The sequence below is a fragment of the Macaca thibetana genome, chromosome 10, assembly GCF_024542745.1.
Source record: "Macaca thibetana thibetana isolate TM-01 chromosome 10, ASM2454274v1, whole genome shotgun sequence".
Taxonomy (NCBI): Eukaryota; Metazoa; Chordata; class Mammalia; order Primates; family Cercopithecidae; genus Macaca; species Macaca thibetana.
The window spans coordinates 53,469,298-53,490,407 of NC_065587.1; the positions used below are offsets into that span (position 1 = coordinate 53,469,298).

Genomic DNA, 21,110 nt, shown 5'->3' on the forward strand with positions numbered 1-21,110 from the left:
TTGTGTCCCTAAAATGTATAAAACCAAGTCTTGCCAGCACCTTGATTTTAGCCCCATGAGACCTGCTTTGGACTTCTAACATCTAGACCTCTAAGAAAAGTTTTTATTTTGAGCCACTAAGTTTGCAGGCATTTGTTCTAGCAGTAATAGATAAGTGATACAGAGAGCCAGAGACTGAGAGTGGCCAGGGATGGGATGAGGTGAGCATAGGGTGAGGACATCTGGACCAGAGGCCTCATAGGAGGACAGTGGGCCCAGATGCTCACTTGCATCCAAAGGCGGGAGTGACTAAACGACCCCAGCAGAGGATGCAGCAGGACTGAAGCCTAAACCAAAGACCCAAAGGGGTGAAATGCCCCTACAGAGGCCAGCAGGGCCCAGCCACCAGCACCCAGACCTGACACACATTCCCTTGTTCCTTCATTTTTTTTTTTTTAAGTGCTTCCCTGCACGAAGACTGTGTAAACCAAAAATAAAATTCTAAGCCCTCCAACCGCTGGAATGGACCCCTCCTCTTGGCAAAGTAAATTCCGAAGTTAACCTGAAAAACTAGTTCAGGCCATGATGGGAAGTGGGGTCGGACATGCCTCATTATACCCTCCTGCCTTTTGAAATTACTGAGAAGACTCTTTAAGTCTGATAAGAAGCATTTATAATGTATTCTCTCTGAAGCCAGCTATCTGGAGACTTTGCCTGCATGATAAAAACTTGGTCTCCATAATCCCTTATCTTAGCCCAGACATTCCTTTCCATTGATTCTAAGTCTTTAGACAATAACTTAACCCTTTCAACCAGTTGCCACTCAGAAAGTATTTGAATCTGCTTATGACCTGGAAGCCCCTGGCTTCCAGTTGTCCTACCTTCCCAGACTGAACCAATGTACATCTTATTTGTATTGATTAATGTCTTTTATGCCCCTAAAATGTGTAAAACCAAGTTGTAGCCTGACCACCTTGGGCACATGTTTTTGGGATCTCCTGAAGGCTGTGTTATGGGCCATTGGTTACTCATATTTGGCTCAGAATACATCTCTTCAAATATTTTACAGAGTTTGACTCTTTTCATTGACAACCATAATTCTGAGGCAAAATCAGAGGAAAGGGAGAGGGAGTGCTTGAGAGGAGAGAATGTACCAGAGAGCACATGTGAATGTTGAAAACAGAATTTAATTTCTCAATCGAATGACTATTTCAGAATAGCCTTTTGTAAACATGAAGATGTGAAATGACCTTGGAGTGGTATGATTATGTTTTCTACCATCGTTTGTAGCCCAGTTATACAGAAAGATACTTACATTTTTGTATACACTGTGGCTATTTTGGCAAGCTGCAGGAAGATACTGAGTGCTAAGCGTGTCCCTATTCACGATCTCATTAACTGACACAGGCACCCTAGAGGGAATTATTATTTTGCAATCTTGTTATTCTGGAGATGAGAAAAGGGAGGATTAAAAAAATAAGCAATTTTGCCCACAGTAACACAGCTGGTGAGAGATAGCACTGAGCTCCATCCTCAAATCCATCAGACTCTAAAAGACCAGGCTCTAGGCCAGCCATGGTGGCTCATACCTGTAATCCTAGCACTTTACAAGGCTGAGGCAGGAGGATTTCCTGAGGCCAGAAGTTTGAGACCATCCTGGGCAACATAACAAGACCTTGTCTCTACAAACAATTTTAAAATTCCAGGTATGGTGGCATGTGCCTATAGTCCGAGCTTCTTGGGAGGCTGAGGTGAGATCACTTGAGCCCCAGCATTCGAGGCAGCAGTGAGCTATGATCACATCACTGCACTCTAGCCTGGGCAACAGAGTAAGACCCTGTCGCTTTAAAAAAAAAAAAAAAAAAAAAAAAGACTAGACTGTTAGGCTCTTTGACGACATACACCTAGCCAAAGTGCAGATTCCTAAAACGGTGCCTTCCCCACCTGCCACATTTACCTATCCAGCTTCAACCACCAATTCCCTGTACCCTCCTATTTTTCACATTTTATTCTCTGCAGTTATCTGCAAAATTATAGTACAATATCAAAACCAGGATATTGAGGTTGATAAAATTCTCCAATCTTATTCAGATTTCCTTAGCTTTACTTCATTTGTATGTGTGTGTTAATTCTATACAGTTTTATCATGTGTAGGTTCTAGTATTCACCACCATTGTCATGTTACAGAACATTTTCATCACCTCCAGGATCTCTGGTGTTACCCACATTTGCTTCTTCAATAACCACAACCACTGTCCCCTCACCCTCTCTCCTGTCCCAACTAACTGCTAATCTCTTCTCCATTTCTAAAATGTTATCATTTCAAGGATGTTATATAAATATTATCATACAGTATATAACTTCTGGGATTGGTTTTTATCATCAACATAATTCCCTGGAGATTCATCCAAGTCACTATATGTATTGATAATTTGCTTCTTGTTATTGCCAAGAAGTATTCCATGGTATGGATGTATGCCATTTGTTTAATGATTTACCCTTGAAAGACATCTGAGCTGCTTCCTGTTTGGGGCTATTACAAATGAAGCTACTATGAAAATTAGTGTATAGGTTTTTGTGTTAACATATGTTTTTATTTTCTGGGATAAATGCCCAGTAGTAAAATTGCCAGGTTGTAGAGTAATTGCACATAAGATACTGCCAAACCGTTTTCCAGAGTGGTTGTACCATTTTACATTCCCACCAGCAATGTGTGAGTGATCCAGTCTCACCACATCCTTGCCAGCACTTAGTGGTGTTACTGTTTTTTATTTTAGCCATTTTGATAGGCATGTAGTGATATCACACTATGGTTTTAATTTGCATTTCCTTACTGGCTAATGATGTTGAACATTTTTCATGTGCTTATTTTCCATCTGTGTGTCCTTGTCAGTGAAATATCCTCTCATGTCTTTTTCCCACTTTCTAATTGGATTTTTTTTTTTGAGACAGAGTCTCACTCTGTTGTCCAGGCTAGAATGCAGTAGTGGGATCTCGGCTCACTGCAAGCTCTGCCTCCTGGGTTCACGCCGTTCTCCTGCCTCAGCCTCCAGAGTAGCTGGGACTACAGGCGCCCGACGCCACGCCCGGCTAATTTTTTGTGTTTTTAGTAGAGACAGGGTTTCACCGTGTTAGCCAGGATGGTCTTAATCTCCTGACCTGGTGATCTGCCCGCCTTGGCCTCCCAAAGTGCTGGGATTACAGGCATGAGCCACCGCGCCTGGCCTGCTGTTGAGTGTCAAGAGGTCTTTGTATATATTAGATACCAACCCTTCGTCAAATGTGTAGTTTGCAAATATGTTCTCCCACTTTGTAGTTTGTCATTTCATTCTCTTCACTTGTCTTTCACAGAGCAAAAGTTTTTAATTTTGATGAGGTCTAATTTATAAATATCTTCTTTTATGGATCACGTTTTTGTTTCCAGTCTAAAGATTTTAACTTTTCCTAAAAGTTTTGTAGTTTTACATTTATGTCTTTGATTCATTTTGAGTTCATTTTTGTATAAAGTTTGAGGTTTAAGTCAAGGTTTGGTTTTTTAAGTCTATGGATATCCAATTGCTCCAGCACCATTTATTGAAAAGGTTAGTTTTTTTTTTTAATAAATGATTTTGTGATTTGCTCTGTATTTATATTTTTCATAGAATAGTAATGGCTTCTATTATGTGACATTAAGTATAATTTGTCCTCCAAGGAGATATGCCAAGTAAATCCTGTGGTTTCCTTTACTTGTTGGAATAGACCCACAGTTTCCTTAGGGCATGTAAACCACAGGGTGAGAATAAGTACTGGATGATACTGGAAGCTCCTGTCAGCTTTGATAATCTATCTATGCCTCTCTTTCTGTTCCTTTCTGTCCCTTCACCCCCTCTTCTCTTTTCTCTATCTCTCTCATTAAACTACCATTTTTGATGTGGGTTACCATAGCTCCTAATTTAACCAAGGTGATAGAAGCTTGTGCCAATTAGAGAAATTATTTGCACCCCGATTTGCCCCCAAAGGTGCCCTGGTTAGAGCAATACATTATGCAGTCATTGTATCTATTGAAGACTTTGTCTGTTTAGCATTTTACTCTTTATACTTCACATACTTTACACTTAGCCTTGACAGTAATTCTTTGTTCTAGATTTGCTTTAGCCCCAATATACAAAGGGAGAATTTGAGCAAAAAGACTTCAAGGCATCTTGCAGAGGTGGTAGGCCTCTATACAGGACTTTAAACTCCTACAGATGTGGCCTTGAATCAGCATGATCAAATTATTCTGGCCGTTGACTCCTCATCAATCTACATGATGGCCATAAATCCTGGATATAGGTGAGTGTGTGTGTATATATATATATATATAAAATTGTTTACCGATGTTACAATATATTCAGATTCTTCTCCCTAGTTAGCAATGTGTGGTTCAGTGTGCATTGACTCTGATTTCCCCGTGTTTTTTTTTTTTTTTTTTTTTTTTTTTTTTTGAGGCAGAGTCTCACTCTGTTGCCCAGGCTGGAGTGCAGTGGCACGGTCTTGGCTCACTGCAACCTCCACCTCTTGGGTTCAAATGATTGTTCTGCCTCAGCCTCCCAAGTAGCTGGGACTACAGGCATGTGCCACCATACCCAGCTAATTTTTGTATTTTTTGTAGAGACAGGGTTTCGCCATGTTGGCCAGGCTGGTCTCAAACTCTTGACCTCATGATCCACCCACCTTAGCCTCCCAGAGTGCTGGGATTACAGGTATGAGCCACAGCGCCCGGCCTTGACTCTGATTTTCACAAGACTCACCAGTGCATTTAGCATCCCTCAGAAGAAGTAATTGATGAGTTTAAGATCTGGAGAATCCACAGCCAATTCCATGTGGCCATATCACCCAATCCATCTTTGAAAATTAATCATCAAACCAGTCCCTCTGCATTCTGGCATAATGGGGTAACATACAATCACAGTAGACTCACTTTGGGTGACCTTCCCCTACTCTGTCAAGTGCAGGTGTTAATTGATTATAAAACATGCTCACATAAAGTAAAATATTTACTCATGTTTCCCAACTTTATAGCTACCCTATACATTTGTAATTGGTTTGTCTTCCTCACTAGAATGTACACTCCATGAGGGACCAGGATTTGTCTATCTTGTTCATTGACGAATGTATCCTTAGCAGGTAGGAGCCTGTATTTAGATAATATGTTCTCCATTTTTAAATGCACGATTAAAATCTGGGAAAGTGAGGAAAGAAGGAGATGAAGAATGAATGATCTTGAATGGGATTATCAAACTAAAGGAAATAAAAAGATAATTTGAACTGAATCATAAGAAAGAACTGTCTATCAAGGTACAGTTAGAGCAGTTCTTAGGGAGAAGTTTATCATCTTACATGCATACAATTGAAAAGAATACAAGAAAAAAGTAATAATGAAGCACTTATCTCAAGATATTGGAACAACAAAACAAAGTATAAACAAAGAATACCAAATAGCAATCTGAAATAGAAAACATACAATGCAAGGAAGCAACAAAGTCAAAATTCAGTTATTTAAAAAGACTAATAAAATTAACACTATTGAAACTTACTTAGAACAGAAAAGGAAAGGTACAAATAATGAATACTGGAATATGAGGGTAGCCTAATAAACAGAAGAAATGAATCCTTTCAAATAAAAATAAGTTTTATTTATAAATGATGCATGCATGTAAAACACCATAAAAGAGAGGGATGAACAATTTATGCCAGTAAAAGTGGACCAAATAGATAAACTTTTAGAAAATAGAAGTTACTAAAATTGACTGACTGATCCAGAAAGAAATAGAAAATATGAATAGCTCTACAACTACCAAAAGAATTAAATCAGTTGCTTAGGCTGAGGCGTCAACCCTGACTTCTCTGTTTCTAATATATCCACATCTAGTAATCAACAAATCCTGTCAGATTACCTGCCAAATATATTAAGAATTTGACCTCTTCCCATGATTTCACTGATACGACTCTGATCCAAGCCACCATCGTCTCTCATCTGGATTACTGGTTCTACCCTTGCCCCCATGCAGTCAGGGCAATCCCTTTAAAACAGAGTTCAGACAGAGTCACTCACTGCTCTAAGCATTCTGGTGGCCCCGACGTGAGCCAGATTAAAAGCCTAAATCTTCACTCTTCCTTATGAGACTACATACTTGAGCTATTCTCCTGTTAATCCTTTACCCCTCTTCTTTTTCAGCTTCAGTAGCTTTCTTACCGATCCTTGAACACAAGGAGCTATTTAGGCTGTCCTAGAGTTTTTACACTTTCTGATTTCTCTGCCTGGGAGACCCTTCCTCCTGGAATCCACATGGTTATTTTTCTCGCTTTCTTAAAATATCGACTTAAAAGCCATCTTCTCAGCCCTTCCTTGGCCACTCTATCTAAAATGTTAACCTCCTGCCATTTCGTATTTCTTCTCCGTACTGTATATGTTTTTCTCTTCTACACATCACCATTTAACTTACTATGTATTTTATTTATTGATATGGTTTGTTATCTGTTTTCCTTACTGGAATGGGGAACTTCGTAAAGGGAGAGCTTTTTGCATATGTTCACTGCTGTCTCCTCAGGGTCTAGAACAGCAAGAAGGCCACCATAGCTGGACTACATTCACAAGGGGTGGAGTAGCAGGGGAGAAGGTCAAAAGAGTTAACAGGAAACAGATCATTTAGGGCCTCATAAGTCAAAGTGAGGACTTTGCTATTATGGCAGAAAGACATGAGTGGGCACTTGGAGGGCTTAGGAAAACTAAAGACCTAAATAAATGTGATTACTGTGTCCATGAATTGAAAAACTAAATACTGTAAAGATGTCAAGATTTGACAAGTTAATTGATAAATTCAATGCAATCCCTATCAAACTCCTAGCAAGGTTTTTAGTGGAAATTGATAAGCTGACATTACAATGTACCTAGAAATGCAAAAGGCCAAGAATAGCCCAGCCAATCTTGAAGAACAAAGTTGAGACTTATACTACCAGATATTAAGACTTATTTTTAAATTACAGTAATTAAGTATTGTATTGGCATAAGAACAGATAATCAAAGGACAGAAACAAAATATAGAACCCAGAAATAAACCTATATAGCTTATGAAAAAAAGCCATACTGCAGAGCAGTGAGGAAGGAATGGTCTTTTCAATAGATGGTGTTGAGTCATCTGGGAAATTATATGAGAGAAAAATAAATCTACCTTTCACCATATACTTAAATCAATCACATGTGAATTCTTGTCTAATTGTGAAAAGTAAAACAAAGCATTCGCTGATATAATAGGACAATATTTTCATGAATCTGAAGTAGGAAATTATGTCTTAAATAGGACAAAGCCACATTAACCAAAAAGGAAAAGATTGATAAATTTGACTACATTAAAATTAAGAACTCCTGTTCTCAAAAGACACCTTTAAGAGTAAAAGAGGCAAGCCAAAGAATGGAAGAAAGTATTGGCAATAAATACAGCTGACACAGTATTCTTACACTGTATATACACAAAACCTTTTTGAATTGATAGCAGACAACCCAATTTTAAAAATCAGCAAAATACTTGAATCGGCACGTCACACACACCCAATATCAACATGGGCAATAGGTGTAGAAAAGGTGCTCAACCTTATCAGTAATTGTGAGAAATCTAATTAATCTCAAAATGACATGGTACCACACAACCACCTAAAATTAAAAGGATTGGCTAAAACTAAAATGATTGACAATACCAAGTTTTGGCAAGAATGTGGAACAACTGGAATCACATTGTTGGTGAAGAGTATATTTTTACAATTTCCAAAAAGAAGACATTTTAGCATTATCTACTAAAATTGAAGATATCTGTACCCTATAACTTAGCAATTACAGTCCTAGGTAATATCTTATGGAAAGTCATGCTTTTGTTCACCAGAATTTGTGTACAAGAATGTTCATGGCAGCACTATAATGTCTATAAACTGGAAAAATTCAAACATCCATTAGAAGTAGAATGGATAATTACATGGCAGTATACTCATATACTGAAATATTGTACAGTAATAAAAATAACATGCTAAACATGGTAACATGAACAAATGTCACAAACATAGACACAAGGGAACATGTGAAGTGTGTTTTCATGTACCTGGACTTCAGGTAACAGGCAAAGCTAAAATAGAGTGTTTACAGATGCATAAAATAGAGTGTTTATGAATGCATGCTTGGGTGATTAAAGTGTAAAGAAAAGGTAAAATATAATTGGCATAAAAGGATAGTGTTTAATCTTTGGACTTGTCTCAACCGACTCTGTCCCTTGGGTTCCTCTCTGGTAAAATGGAAGGAAATAACTGAGACCTGGAATTAGTGCTTGCTTCACTTGAAGGACCATTTGGGTGGAAGGCGAGGTAGGAGGAGGAAAGATGGAGCCAATAAGGGGGTGGTGGGAGATCTCCTAGTGGGAGGGAATTGGCAGCCAGCCAGGGGACCTACGCTTCAGCCTCAACTCATAAAAATTACTGTAGGGCCTTGAAAAACTCACTGTCCCTCTTTGGCCCTAGTTTCTTTCTCTGTAAAATAAGAGAAGTTGAAATTAACTGTCTTTTGTGGAGCACCTATTTTATATTAGATGGGCATTATCCCAGGAGCTCTGGGAGCTCTACTATTTTACATACAAAAGCCTGAGTGAGGTGAATCTTGTCCCTATTTTAAGGGTAGCAATTGTGAGGATGAGATATGAGAAGTCACCAGCCAAGGGCAAAGACAGCTTAGAATTCTCCAACCCATTCATAATATGGTTAAGCAAGTGTGGTACTCTAGTGTGATGGGTCCCCCATCAGTTTGCTTAAGGGTGTATGTCTGCTGCCTGAACCCTGAAGGCCAGCCGGTGAGCCAAGGTCATGGTGCCCAGCCAAGGAGCAGGTGTCCCTATGAACCCAAGCATCCCAGAAAGTATCTAAGAATCTACAAGAAAACAGTCTTATTGCACACATGGTCGGCAAAAAGCCAGAAAATTTGCTTAAAAGTAGCCTGGGGCCGGGCGCGGTGGCTCACGTCTGTAATCCCAGCACTTTGGGAGGCCGAGGTAGGCGGATCACAAGGTCAGGAGATCAAGACCATCCTGGTTAACAGGGTGAAACCCCGTCTCTACTAAACAATACAAAAAAATTAGCCAGGTGTGGTGGCGGGCACCTATAGTCCCAGCTACTCGGGAAGCTCAGGCAGAAGAATGGCGTGAACCCAGGAGGCGGAGCTTGCAGTGAGCTGAGATCGCACTACTGCACTTCAGCCTGGGCGACAGAGCGAGACTCCGTCTCAAAAAATGAAAAAGTAGCTTAGGGCTGGGAGGCAGGGTGGATCTCTAAAGCTGTCCCCCTGCTGTCCAGGAGTGCCATATATGTAAGTCCTAATAAACTCATCTACTTGCCAAACTGGACTTGCCTAACTCATTTTTTGGTCTCTTGGCTCCCTCCCAGTTTGGGGGATAGTTTTCGATTATGATTCTGGGTTTTTCTTATTACAGGTATAGTGTTGTCTACTGATACCATTATTTTCACATGGTCAATTTTTAATTATGTATCAAATAAAATGAATACATGTTTTTGTTGATAAAAAGAGTAAAATATTAGCAAGAAGTCCCATTTACGTTGATCATCTCTAGAGAAATAAGTACTGTCATCAGGTTAGCGTGTATTCTTGACTTTATTTCCAAGTGTTTATATCTATACATTTCAAGTGAAACTATCGAAAATACTTAGTACAGTGCCACCTATAGTACAGGAATTTCAATTATACAAATTTGAAATGAGGCCAAAGAATGATCATATTCATAATTATGTCTCATATTGAGGTAGGAGGTGGGATTTGACTCCAGAGGCAGGTTCAGACTGCAGACCAGGTTAAAGAAACAGGGAAGAAGCAGAAGCCGCTCTCCATAAGACATGCCTACCAGTGAGTGCCATGTCAGTTTACTGTTGCCATGCAACACTGGAAGTTACAGCCTCTTTCCATGGCAACGGCCTGACAACCTGGAGATTACCACCCTTTTTCTAAATATCTCTGCATAATCTGACTGTTAATGTGCATATAATTAAAAGTGGCTATAGGCCCGGGGCGGTGGCTCACGCCCATAATCCCAATACTTTGGGAGGCTGAGGCGGGCAAATCACCTGAGGTCAGGAGTTCAAGACCACCCTGGTCAACATGCTGAAACCCCATCTCTACAAAAAAAAAAAAATTAGCCAGGCATGATGGCGGGCGCCTGTAATCTCAGCTACTCAGGAGGCTGAGGTGGAAGAATCACTTGAACCTGGGAGGCGGAGGTTGTAGTGAGCCGAGATTGCGCCATTGCACTCCAGCCTGGGCGACAGAGCAAGACTCTGTCTCAAAAAAAAAAAAAAACTGTGGGTATAAACACAACTGTGGAAGTGCCCCTGAGCTGCTACTCTGCGCACACCATCTATCAGGGAACCCCACTCCACAAGCAGTATTTCTGCTGCAGCTGTGCACTGCCACCTCAGTAAAAGTTGCTGTCCAACACCACCAGCTCACCAAAAACCATCCAGGGCTAAGCCCTAATCTGGGGGCTTGCCTGCCCGACATCAATATTAGATACGAATTTCAATATCATACAGATCTCCCAAAGTTTCCAAAATTTGTAAGGAGTCATATCACTTATAAGCAGTAAAGAACACTAATTGTGAACTTTGGTTACTTCAGTGACACTTGGCCATATCACTTTAGCATATAAACTACAATAGACTCATTTAACATTCAGATCCATGACTGCTAGTGTCCTGTGATGAACACATTGTTACTAATGCTTTAGAATATTCTAAATGATTTTGTAACGTAGTTATTTTAACATTTACTTTTATTAAAATGTTAAGTATTTTAATTACTACACCAGTCCCATCCAAATAGTCATTAAACAGTGGAGCTTTTAGAGGGTTTAAAAAAAAATTCATGAAGATCAATTACTTTGAAGTGGAAATTAGATGTTATAATATACTACAAAGATACTTAAACCAACACCACAATGCACTGTGCAGTTAATTTAGTAGAGAACACTCAATACAACATCAGATCTAAAGCTGAGAATATTTAAAAGGCAGCGTTAGCGTACATATATTCCACAAATAATGTAAATTTATGCCCCTGAGAACGCCTCCTCTCTATTCCATGTCTATTCCTAGGGGGATATTAGTGTTGAATGATGCAAGTTTTGAATTTCCTAGGCCTTTGTAAACAAAATCCTGGCATAGACTGCACTATTGTTATGTGTGAGGATGAAGTCGATTTTTAATTTTTCTTTTGGTACAATTTTTTCCCTGTGTTTAGTATTTACATATATATTTAAACCCTTAGGAAATATGTGTTATTTTTACAAAAAAAAAAAAAACCCAATGCCTTACTTTTGTGTGTAAAGTACATTTTATTTAAAAATATTGTAAACTCCACCCATATCACTTAGAATATCCCTACATTATGTGTTTTTTCTTTTATATCCTTGTCAGCAGGAAGTCACCTGCATTATAATTTTTAATGGGTACCTAGCATCTCACCTTATAGATTCCTACAAGTTATTTTATCCTTTTTTCACATTTAGATTTTTTACAGCGTATTGCCGTTAACATGAACTGTGAGAAAGGTACCTACACACTTATCTTTGGACAGCTATTTCCTTAGGGCACATTAATAGAAATAGAATTGCTCTATTAAAGTGCATGCTCATTTTAAATCTGGTGTGGAGTGGTCTCCAACTTGGTGTGGAGTGGCCTCCAACAAATATAATTTGTTTTAGAAATTATATTCCAAAAAAATTATCAGAATTAACATTTTCCCAAACTGATACCCATCCTATGTGTCATTTTTCTTTATAATCTGCCAACTATAAAGGCCAAAAAGTGTATGTAAACATTTGCATTTTTGGCCAGGTGTGGTGGCTCACGCCTGTAATCCCAGCACTTTGGGAGGCTGAGGCAGACGGGTCACCTGAGGTCAGGAGTTCAAGACCAGCTTGGCCAAAATGGCAAACCTCATTTCTACTAAAAATATAAAAATTATCCAGGTTTGCTGGCACGCACCTGTAATCTCAGCTACTCGGGAGGCTGAGGCAGGAGAATTGCATGAACCCAGGAGGCAGAGTTTGTAATGAGCTTAGATGGAGCCACTGCACTCAAGCCTGGGTGACAGAGTGAGACTCTGTCTCAAAAAATAAATAAATAAATAAACATTTGCATTTTTAATTTGTAGTTTATGGGCTCTTTTCACATATTTATTCTTCATTTGCATTTCCCTTTTATTACTTACCCTTCATATTCATAGATCATTTTTATGGTAGTGTAATATTCTTATAAATGTGTAAGAGATAATTAAATGAAGTCAACAAACCATTTCTTTCATATACTTAACAAATGTATTTTCTAAGTGTCTTTTTACTTGTTTGTTTCTAAAAGCAAGATTTTAAATTGTCTAGAGTAAAATTCGGCAGTCATTTCTTTTGTGGCCACTGCCTTTGATGGCTTGGTATTCTTACCTAGAGATTAGTCAAGAAAATTTTTTTATATTTTCTCTAGAATCCTGCTGGTTTACTGTTAAAAATGTTAAGCCAAAAGTCTACATGAAATTTATGTATGTGCTGTATGTGCTAGACAGATAATCCTCTCTCCCACCAACACCTCTAGTTTCCTAACATGATTTCCCCCTCTTTCCCAGATATTTCATCTTTTTCATAGTCTAATTTTTTTTTTTTTTAGACGGAGTTTTCCTCTTGTTGCCCAGGCTGGAGTGCAATGGCATGATCTCAGCTCACTGCAACCTCCGCCTCCCGGGTTCAAGCGATTCTCCTGCCTCAGCCTTCCTGAGTAGCTGGGATTACGGGCATGCACCACCATGCCCAGCTAATTTTGTATTTTTAGTAGAGATGGGGTTTCTCCATGTTGGTCAGGCTAGTCTCAAACTCCCGACCTCAGATGATCCACCTGCCTCGGCCTCCCAAAGTGCTGGGATTACAGGCGTGAGCCACCGCGCCCAGCTTTTTTTTTTTTTTTTTTTTTTTTGACAGAGTCTCGCTCTGTCGCCCAGGCTGGAGTGCAGTGGCACGATCTCGGCTCACTGCAAACTCCACCTCCCGGGTTCATGCCATTCTCCTGCCTCAGCCTCCTGAGAAGCTGAGACTACAGGCACTTGCCACCACGCCTGGCAATTTTTTTTTGTATTTCAGTAGAGATGGGGTTTCACCATGTTAGCCAAGATGGTCTTAATCTCCTGATCTCATGATCCGACTGCCTCAGCCTCTCAAAGTGCTGGGACAGGCTGGAGTGCAGTGGCACGATCATAGCTCACTACAGCCTTGACCACTCAGACTCACATGATCCTCCTACCTCAGCTCCCTGAGTAGCTGGGACTATAGGTGTGCACCACCATACCCAGGTAATTTTTTCTAGTGTTTTTGTGTTTGTTTTGTTTTTTAGAGAGGGGGTTATACTGTGTTGCCCAGGATGGTCTCAAACTCCTGGTCTCAAGTGAATCTGCTGCCTTGGCTTCCCAAAGAACTGGGATTACAGGCCTGAGCCACCGTGCCTGGCTGGAGCTTACTATTTTAAAGTTATTATTATCAGCAGCAGCAGAAAAGAAACAATTGATATAAAAGTATATTGGCCTACACATCATCTTAACCACGGGATCAAAGTTAATCTTGCCAAAAATGGGCGTGTGGGATAAACAGTCACAGTGGAGGCTGCAGCTCCCAAAACAACAGCCACAATATCAGGAGCAGGACTTGCATTGTCAGCTATCCCACCCCTATCCCACAGTCACCACCCCCGTCCCTGGGGTTGGGAAGAAGGAGTGGCAGTAGCTGCAGCAACGGCTGAACTGAACAGGTCACCTACTGGTATTTTGTGCATGGGATTTGTAAGGAAGGAGATAACTGTCGCTACTTGCACTCCCTCTCTGACAGTCCACATGGCGTAGTGGGCACGTATTTTCAGCCAGGGTGCTGTGTTTATGGAGGCCGCTGCAGACGTGAACTCAGCAAGCCACTGAAACGGAAAGAAGCAACTGCTACAGATCTAACTACAAAATCATCCCTTGCTGCTTCCTCAAGTCTCTCGTTCATAGTTGGACCGCTTGTTGAAACGAATACAGGCGAAGCTGAGTCCAATTCAAACTTTGCAACTGTAGGAGCGTGTTCAGAGGACTGGTGGATGCTGTTCAGTTTGTTCCCAGGCAACTCTACTGCAGCCATGCTGCCTCTTTCTGCAGTGACCAAGGGAGAATCAGAGAAAGAGCAAACAGCTGTGATAACAAAGAAGCCGCTTTGCCCCTAGGCTGCAGTGGGAGAGATGGAAATGGGTAGAACTGTGTGTGTCTCCACAGAGAGTCATGTGATCATGTAAGCTGCAGGTCCTACCTCCAATGGATGCTGCCCAGAGACCACAGCATGTAAAAATCTTGCTCTGAGGCCCATGAGAAGGAAACAGAGCTCTCACTGGCTGTGCAGTGCAGCAAGGATATGGTGTGTGGGATCTGCATGAAGGTGGCCTGTGAGAAAGCCAGCACCGGTGAGCGTGGCTTTGGGATCCTCTCCAGCTGCAGCCACACCTACTGTCTCAAGTGTATTCACAAGTGGAAGGGCACTAAGCTATTTGAGAGCAAGATCATAGTGTCCTACCCAGAATACTGGATCACATCTAACTTTGTCATTCCCAGTGAGCACCGGGTGGGAGAAAGAAGAGAAGCAGAAACTCATCCAGAAAGTTAAGGAGGCAATGAGCAGCCAGGCGTGCAGGGATTTTGATGAAGGACGGGGGAGCTGCCTATCTTGGGGGATGTGTTTTTACAAGCAGGTATTCCCTGATGGCCATAGAAAGGATACACAGAGACAGGCAAGCAGATACTGGGCCCAGTGAAGGAACCACTTCTAGGAGTTCATTGAGGAAAGAGAGAACAATGACCCCTTTGACAACAATGAAGAAGAGGTTGTCACCTTTGAGCTGGGTGAGATGTTGCTTATGCTCGTGGCAGATGGGGACGATGAACTGATAGACTTTGAAAATGAGTGGGACTTGTTCCATGTTGATTTGGAAGATTTTTATGACTTGGCTCAATAGCCACCTTGCGTGGCATGTGGACTGGCCTGCTGACCTCAGCAGCAGTCCCCTGTGGCAGTGTGACAGTGCCCGTGTTTCTCTCCTAGGCAGGCCTATCAACTCCAGGTGCTGTCTTAATTTTTACCCAGGGCCTGTCTTCTCAATCTGTGACCTTTCCCCAAGAGGTGTGTTACTTTCTCTGTGGAAAAAAGATTCAAAAATAAATCCTGAAGTTAGTGTTTTGTAACATGAATTTAACAGTCAGACAGTTCATGTAGGTGTGTTGTGTCATCTGTTTTCAACCAGATTGTATTTATGGACTCCACACGCTCGTTTTGAGGACCCTAGGTTCAAAAGCAAAAGCTGTGGCCCTGCTTTCCGGTCCAAGGACAGGAGCGATGGCTGAAGGGATGTGCGCTTGTAAAGAGTCTTCTGCTCCAACACAGGGTGTGGATCCTTGAGTTTTCTGCTGAAATCTGCACATCTGTGTTTTTGTATCTGTTCCCTACCCTGTGATTCCCACCCTGTCCACTTGCTCTGTGATTTTGGTCTCTTGCTTAATTGTACACAAGTAATACTACTGGGTCACCAGAACGAGGTGCGAATGTGTTGAGATTTCTATTATGTGTTTTGTTTGTTGTTTGTTTTAGATGGAGTCTCACTCTGCCACCTAGGCTCCCAGGCTGGAGAACAGTCACACGATCTCGGCTCACTGCAACCTCCCCCTCCCAGGTTCAAGCAATTCTCCTGCCCCAGCCTCCCAAGTAGCTGGGACTACAGGTATGCACCACCACGCCTGGCTAATTTTTGTATTTTGGGTAGAGACAGGGTTTCACCATGTTGGCCAGGCTGGTCTTGAACTCCTGATCTCAGCTGATCCTCGCACCTCGACCTCCCAAAGTGCTGGCATTACAGGTATGAGCCGCCGTGCCCAGCCCTACCATGTTTTGTATGATAGGAAAATTGAGAAAGAATGCAAATAAAAGATAGAGGGGCATAAAATCAATGGAGAGTTGAAAGTTGACTCCCAAGAGCTTGGTGTGTGTGAGTGTGAGTATGTGATAAGCTTCTCATCCCTGCATAGATGCAGTATTCTTAGCCTTAGTAGAGACACTTGGTTTAGTGGTTTAAGCCTTGTGTGGCAGATAAATTTTAAAGGACAAAGCAGTGCTAGCTCTGTCTGTCTATATAAATAAAGAAATGGCTTAGCCATACAGTTAAAACTATCTGGTTATCCTACATATTAACACAAACTGGGGGTGGATACAGAATTGTATTTACTGTTTACAATCTAGGCTTTTTAGTCTAGGCACTTTTTGAAAAACCTTTGTCCCCATTCGAGATGTTTTGTTGTTGAGTGTGTTGTGTTTGTTTTTGTGGGTACTTGCCTAATTTTACCTCTGAGCTTTCAGGTAGACAGATGTGATTCAAAACTACATTCTAAGGTGTTTACTGTAGTGGAGTAATTGGTCTACAGTAATAAGTCACACTTTTCTACTAAAGGGGAGGAGATGGTAATCCCTGAGACAAGCTAAGTTATTAAAAGGATTTCTATTAGAAATTTTGCCTTTGTGCTTTGTTGCTCTGTTTCCTGAAAATAACTTGGACATGCTCCTGGTCTACCACTTGGTTCCTTGGATCCCACTTGTTCTTTAACTTTAAGTAAAAAACAAGTAATTGTTGCTGTTTGGCTTTGAAGGGAAGGTGAGGGTTAAAGAAAGACACAGAGAGAGAGGGGGGCTCAACAGCAACACAGGCATATTGCAGAAACCTGCAGAGATGGGGGGTCAGCTTAAAGCCAGAGTCTGACCGCTTACAGGCTGGGGTACTTATAGGTATGGGCAGGAGGGGTCTGGGCCATCTGACTTGCTGCCTGGCAGGATATTGGTAAGATGTACCTATGGTCAAGCAGTTTGGCCCTTTTTCCAGTGGGATGTGATAAGATGTTCCTTGGACCTTTGTCCAGCAGGATATGATAGGGATGTCTCTTCAGTTGGGCCCTTGCCCGGCAGGGAATGATAAGAATATTTCTCATGACCTGAACCCCCGTGGAATGTTTCACTTTGACCAAGGTCTGCAAAATGGCAGGGGGCTTACAAAATGGTGCAGTTTGGACTAACAGTTGCCAAAGTCTCTTGTATTTTGCAGCCACCTTTTTGTAAGAAGCACATTTCCCAGGTAAAACAAAAAATCATTTTTACAGATGATGCTTTTCAGTATCTATTATGGAGTATGACCACAATGCACCAATTTAATATTGGAAAATGCCTGTTCTTCATGGGTATAGATAATTTCATAGCAGGTATTCAGAAGAGTATTTTGTAATTCTTCTAACTGTGTTTTATTAAATTCTTTATTTTTCTATTACCGTTTTAGTTTTGCACTTCTTAGTTTCAATTTATTTATGTTCATTAAATAAGCTTTTAATTATTTACCATTACTTCATATGGTGTCATGCCTTTTTTTTTTTTTTTTTTTTGAGACGGAGTCTCACTCTGTCGCCCAGGCTAGCATGCAGTGGTGTGCTCTCGGCTCACTGCAACTCCGCCTTCCGGGTTCACGCCATTCTTCTGCCTCAGCCTCCCCAGCAGTGGGGACTACAGGCACCCGCCACCATGCCCGGCTAATTTTTTGCATTTTTAGTAGAGACAGGGTTTCTCCGTGTTAGCCAGGATGGTCTCGATCTCCTGACCTCGTGATCCGCCCACCTCGACCTCCCAAAGTGCTAGGATTACAGGCCTGAGCCACCGCGCCCGGCCTGGTGTCATGCTTTAGCAGTTATTCACATGAAGTAAAATTATGCCATAAATATGCATTTGTGTAATATCCATTTCTTAGTAAAAAGACATGCATCTGTCTACTGCCAATTGGTGTGTGTTTTGGTTTGCTGGTGGAAAAAATACTCTTTCAGAGCTCTTCCAAGGTTACGTAGTGTTGAGTGGCTTGTTCCTAGGGTGTTTGAAGATAGGCTTCCCTTTAAATAATTTGAAAAGTAATCATCCTTTATTTAAAATTGTACTCACTTTGTATTCCTATACGTGTGTAAACTTTGGGAACTTTTTATCTCTTCAGTATGTGTTAATTTTAGCATAAAAGTCATCATCCAACTTGAGTCAATACAAAGTCTATGGTACTTTTGTATCTTTCGGCTACCTGTGCTAGATTTGTGATCAAGGAATTGTTACCAAAAGGGTAGATTAATAAAGGAGAGCTGTGCCAAAAATTTTTTTTACCAGGAGTGGGATAAACTGACATTATCCCACTGACCTAGCATGATACACCAAGAAGAACACAACATTCCTTATGTAGGATTCCTGCCAAGAAATGTATAACCTGAGTCGCATTATGAGGAAACTTTCCGTCTGAAGAGACCACCAAACAGGCTTTGCGTGGGCAACAAGGCTGTTTATTTCACCAGCGTGCAGGCAGGCTGAGTCTGCACCAGCGTGCAGGCAGTGAAGGGAGATAGGAGTGGGGCTGTTTTATAGGATTTGGGTAGGTAGAGGAAAATTACAGTCAAAGGGCGTTGTTCTCTGGTGGGCAGGGGTAGGGGTCACAAGGTGCTCAGGGGAGCTTTTGAGCCAGGATGAGCCAGGAGAAGGAATTTCACAAGGTAATGTCATCGGTTAAGGCAGGAACAGGCCATTTTCACTTTTTTTGTGATTCTTCAGTTACTTCAGGCCATCTGGATATGTACGTGCAGGCCCAGGGGATATGATGGCTTATCTTGGGCTCAGAGGCCTGACAGAAACAATCAGACAAACCCAAATAAAGGAACATTCTTCAAAACAACTGATGCGTCCTCTTCAAAATTAACAATGTCTTGAAAGACAGAGAAAGGCCAAGGAACTAGATTAAAGTGGTCTAAATGATATGACAACTCTATGTAAAAATGATCCTCAATTGAACCCAGATCAGAAAAAAAATTATAAAGGATATTATTAGAACAATGGGTAAAATTTGAGTATGACCTAGATTTTAGATAATAATATTATATCTGAGTTCTTGGATTTGATAATTGTGGTTATGTTTAAACAATTTTGATAATTGTGGTTATGTTTTTAAAAATGCCCTTGTTCTAGGAGATACATGCTAAAGTTTTAGGTGTGACAGTTCATATTTGTAACTTACCCTCAAATAGTGATAAGGATGAGAAGAGAGACAGAAGGTGGGGAGGCAGATTATTTGCTGATGGTGAATCTGAGTAAATGGTTTACAGATGATCATTCAGAATAAATCATCCCTGAAACTTTTCTGTAAGTTTAAAATATTTCAAAGTAAAAAGTGTAAAAGGGTAAGAAAATTTTTAACAGCATGTTCAATGAAAAGACCCAAATAGCTCATTGAGATTTTGGGGTCCCATTTCAATATCACCTAACATTGACCATGGTCATCTCTGGAAGGGGAGATTCTGAGTGTGCTTCTTAGATGAAATTTTCCTTTGATTTATGTGTATTTGCCATTACGTGAGATTTTTACTTTTGAAATCCAGTTTCAGGTGGAGGTAATATTTGCATTCTGGGGAGAAAGCTTGCTGGTCGTGGTTATTAATCTTTTACTTATTGCTTTGCTTTATTTTCTATAAATATTCCACTATGTTGCTTGGCTTTCATTAATTTTGTTTTCGGATGTGCAGTTGACAAACACCTTTCCTTCTCACGGTACCTTTGCATCTAAAGTGACACTGATTATACGTGGAGCGCGTTCAAATCCCCTACCTGGTGGGTTATGAGGAAGGGAACTAGGGCTCCAAACAAAAGTAGAAGTGACTTTGGACCACAAATCCCCCAACTCGCCAAATAAGCCAGAAGCTTTTAAGAAGTTCCCTGGCCGAGCGCGGTGGTGACTTTGGACCACAAATCCCCCAACTCGCCAAATAAGCCAGAAACTTTTAAGAAGTTCCCTGGCCGGGCGCGGTGGCTCAAGCCTGTAATCCCAGCACTTTGGGAGGCCGAGACGGGCGGATCACGAGGTCAGGAAATCGAGACCATCCTGGCTAACATGGTGAAACCCCGTCTCTACTAAAAAAAAAAATACAAAAAACTAGCCGGGCGAGGTGGCGGGCGCCTGTAGTCCCAGCTACTCGGGAGGCTGAGGCAGGAGAATGGCGTAAACCCGGGAGGCGGAGCTTGCAGTGAGCTGAGATCCGGCCACTGCACCCCAGCCTGGACGACTGATCGAGACTCCGTCTCAAAAAAAAAAAAAAAAAAAAAAAAAAAAGAAGTTCCCTAAGGAAGGGGGCGCGGAGACTTGTGGGAAACGGAGTCTGGAATTTGATGGATCGCCCCGGGGGGCAACCGGTCCTTGGCAGCCCTGTCTGCGCATGTGCAGTTCTTCCTCATTGTTCCTTACTCCTGTCTCGGATCAGCGTGGAGCCTCCGCGTCTACGCGTAACTCAGCGACCAGGTGCTGCACTAAGGCTGTGCTCCGCGGGCGAGAGGCTAGCTTGGAGGGTTGCTTTGCGGGGCTTGAGGTAGGTTTGTGTTCACAGCCTGTGGAAGCAAAAATTTGCGCAAATCCTACGCGGATTCAGACCCCATGGCATTTGTTCCCGAGTCTGCCCTGCATCTGTCCGTCTAGAAAACAAGTGACGGAGGAGGAGATCCGCTGCGGATCTGCTGGTTCCACGAAGAAGATAAGGGCTGAGGGAGCAGGTTTCCTGAGCAGAATAAAGGGCTCCAGGAAAAGGCATTCACATGTTAAAGAGCTGTTTCCAGAAGCGCCTCTAATTCGCAGGTGCCCTGGGCAACCATTATCAGCTGGTCAAACCCACGACTCCAGCGGGGGTGAGAACAATTCTTACAACGTTTACTTTATGCTATACTATCATTCCTACCTTAGCAAGCCCATTACAGAGTCTGAGTTTGAAAGTAAGACCAGTTCGCATCCTAGCTCTGTCACTGGATCTCCATGAACGCAGCGATGAACCTAACCTCTAAGACTCAGTTTCCCCATCTGTAAAATGAAGTGATTTCTAAAACCTGCCTCAGGGTCGTTCTGAGTCTTGAATAAGAGAGCACCTCTAAAGCACTCCGCACAGCTCGTGGCATTTTCTAAGCACTCTGGAAATGTGGCCT

The 21,110-nt window shown here is 41.6% G+C and overlaps 1 protein-coding gene and 1 pseudogene across 11 annotated transcripts in view; both read left to right on the top strand.

Annotated features, from left to right (window-relative positions):
- The window catches only part of LOC126964101 (E3 ubiquitin-protein ligase makorin-1-like), a 36,473-nt pseudogene extending 21,193 nt beyond the window's left edge, over nt 1-15,280 (top strand). The window contains exon 3 of the transcript XR_007729312.1: nt 13,816-15,280. The product of XR_007729312.1 is annotated as an E3 ubiquitin-protein ligase makorin-1-like (transcript). The remainder of the gene's footprint in view (nt 1-13,815) is intronic.
- ZNF334 (zinc finger protein 334) overlaps nt 1-21,110 on the top strand; it is a 68,280-nt gene that overhangs the window by 34,327 nt on the left and 12,843 nt on the right. For 9 of the 10 annotated variants that reach the window (XM_050806475.1, XM_050806473.1, XM_050806481.1 and 6 more), the window contains 2 exons: nt 4,103-4,290; nt 15,684-15,948. The gene's annotated coding sequence lies outside the window, so the exon portion shown is untranslated. The remainder of the gene's footprint in view (nt 1-4,102; nt 4,291-15,683; nt 15,949-21,110) is intronic. The other variant, XM_050806477.1, reaches the window with a different exon arrangement.